Source organism: Rutidosis leptorrhynchoides, chromosome 4, assembly GCF_046630445.1.
Source record: "Rutidosis leptorrhynchoides isolate AG116_Rl617_1_P2 chromosome 4, CSIRO_AGI_Rlap_v1, whole genome shotgun sequence".
NCBI classification, from domain to species: Eukaryota; Viridiplantae; Streptophyta; class Magnoliopsida; order Asterales; family Asteraceae; genus Rutidosis; species Rutidosis leptorrhynchoides.
In genome coordinates, this window is record NC_092336.1 from 148,661,515 (window position 1) to 148,665,000 (window position 3,486).

The following is a 3,486-nucleotide window of genomic DNA, read 5'->3' on the forward strand; positions in this document are numbered from 1 at the left end:
GTTCTCATGCAACGAACAGAGGTTATTGCTTACGCCTCTCGACAGTTGAAAACTCATGAACGGAATTATACGACACATGGTTTGGAGTTAGGAGCACTTGTTTTCGCATTGAAAATGTGGAGACACTACTTATATGGGGTCAAATGTACGGTGTACACTGATCACAAAATTCTTCAACACATATTCGATCAAAAACAATTGAATATGAGGCAACGACGGTGGGTTGAGCTAATAAACGACTAGGATTGTGAAATTCGTTATCATCTCGGGAAAGCAAATGTAGTAGCTGACGCTTTAAGTAGGAAAGAAAGAGAACTGATTCGAGTACGAGCAATGAATATGAAAATTCGTACGAACCTCACCTCACAAATAAAAGAGGCTCAACGAGGAGCTCTTACTGAAGAAAACTTTAGAAATGAGATGCTCAAGGGTTTAGACAAGCAACTCGATATACGAGAAGACGGAACCCGATATTTTAATGGACGCATTTGGGTACTAAGGTTTAAAGGGTTAAGAAAATTGGTTTTGGACGAAGCGCATAAGACGAGATACTCGATACATCCCAGAACTGGAAAGATGTATCAAGATCTTAAGGCACATTTTTGGTGGCCTAATTTAAAGGCAGAAATTGCAACATATATAGGGGAGTGCTTAACTTGCTCCAAAGTTAAGGTGGAACACCAGAAACCATCAGGGTTGCTTCAACAACCAGAAATCCGAGAATGGAAATGGGAATGTATTACCATGGATTTCATCACGAAGCTACCAAAGACTACATGGGGTTATGACACCATTTGGGTAATTGTAGATCGTCTCACCAAATCTGCACATTTCCTGCCTATGAAGGAAATGGATAAGATGGAGAAATTGGTATGATTATACATGAAGGAATTCGTTTCAAGACATGGAGTACCTATCTCCATTATATCCGATCGCGACAGTAGGTTTACGTCAAGGTTCTGGCAATCACTACATGAAGCTCTAGGAACTCATCTGGATATGAGTACTGCATATCATCCTCAAACCGATGGGCAAAGCAAAAGGACCATTCAAACTCTTGAAGACATGCTTAGAGCATGGGTGATAGATTTTGGGAACAGATGGGATAAATATTTACCATTGGCAGAATTCTCGTATAACAACAGTTATCATACGAGCATTAATGATGCACCATTCGAAGCACTTTATGGAAGAAAGTGTAGATCCCCTATCTGTTGGAACGATGTGGGTGACAGACAACTTACTGGTCCTGAGATCATACATGAGACTACCGAAAAGATTGTGCAAATCAAGGAGAGATTGAGAACCGCTCAAAGTCATCAAAAGAGCTACGCTGATGTTCGAAGAAAGCCATTTGAATTTCAGGTTGGCGACATGGTTATGTTAAAGGTGTCACCTTGGAAAGGTGTGATACGCTTTGGCAAGAGGGGTAAACTTAACCCAAGGTATGTAGGGCCGTTTAAAATCATCAAATGCATTGGACCGGTGGCCTTTCGACTTGAATTACCTCAACAACTTGTCGGGGTACATAATACCTTTCATGTTTCAAACTTGAAGAAATGCCTTGCAAAAGAAGACCTCATTATTTCGCTCGAAGAAATCCAAATCGATGAATAGTTACATTTTATCGAAGAACCCGTCGAAATTATGGACCGGGAAGTCAAGCGACTCAAGCAAACCAACATACCGATTGTTAGAGTCCGATGGAATGCTCAGAGAGGACCCGAGTTCACTTGGGAATGAGAAGATTAGATGAAGCAGAAGTACCCACATCTGTTTACTGATATCATACGTTGAATAGGTACTACTTTAAATTTCGGGACAAAATTTCTTTAACGGGTAGGTACTGTGACGACCCGGATTTTCCAGACTACTTGATTATACTATCTACATGATTTAATAATTCTGACTTGATAAGCAATGAACTTTAATAAATCTTGAACCTCCATAAAGAGTTTCACACAAGCTTTTGGTCACCCTTTTATTACTACGATTCACGAACGTCATAACTTGTATTAATTATATATATGTATATATATATTTAACTTGAAAATATGACAATTAAATATCTCATTAAGTATATTAACAAGGTATTATATATACATTTTCATACTACTAATTTAAAGAGTTTTCGAACAATATATATGTTACTTGTTAAACGACGTAATTAACTTATGTTAAAATGTATTTACATACAATGTATTATGAGTATAAATGCATCCTTAAAAGTATTGAATACACTTTATAATATACAAATACAGATAAGGGATAGCTATATTCATATTTTCTTTCATTTTTCTCAAGAATTCTACTCTTATTTATATGGTATTTATACGAGTATTATTCGCAGTTTCTATAAGTATTTACTATTGGTATATACCAATAGTAATCTATAATTACGTATTTATATGCGTATTATATGCAGCTTCTAGAAGTATTTACTATTGGTACATGCGAATAGAAATCTACAATTATTGATGTATTATGTCATGCATGACCTCATGGTATTTAACTTATACTAGATATTTTTCATAAAACAACAAATTACAACTAGTATATAAAGACCTTACATGGTATATTTTTTTTACACACATTTACATCCATTCTACTCTTTCTCTCTAAAAACACTCTCTAATATCCTCTCTTCAAGTTCTAATAAGCCTTCCTCATCTACAACAAAAACTAGTTACAAAAACAAGCCATAAACACCATAGAAGTAGTAATCAAGAACACCTCCTTTAATTCAAGTTTTGCTTTCAAGTTGGTCTTCTTTAAGCACTCTTTCAAGAAGCCTTTTAAGCTCAAGAAATTCACTTCATATTCAGCAAGTTCTCTTTCTTAAATCAAGGTATTAGCCTTACCAAAACTCTTGTTTAATTCATACGTTTATAACTATCTATATAAGAGATCATAATTAATAACAACTAGAACATAGTTTGGATGATTCTAAACTTGTTTGAAAAACTAATCTAATCTTTATAACTTAACTCTAATAACACTTATTTATATGTATTATGATGTTATATTGAGATATTATAAGAACTTATAACTTGTACATATGAAGAACACCTTAAAAACTATATTAACCATATCCTTGCTAACTTTTCTTATATCCTATATATATTTGGACATGTTATCATTAGTATAAAAAAATATTATAATCTTGGTTGATTCCGAGATTGTATATATATATAATAATCTTGGTACGTTCCATGACAATACGTCTACAATACGTTTTGATAAATCCTAAGTCAACATGTCTCTGGATTGATGCAAGACAATATGTACACAATACGCCGTGGGGTAGTTCTAAGATTATATATATATATATATATATATATATATATATATATATATATATATATATATATATATATATATATATATATATATATATATATATATATATATATATATATATATATATATATACCGATTATTGGACTGTTGGACTTTTCGGACTATTTTGGACTTTTCGGACTATTT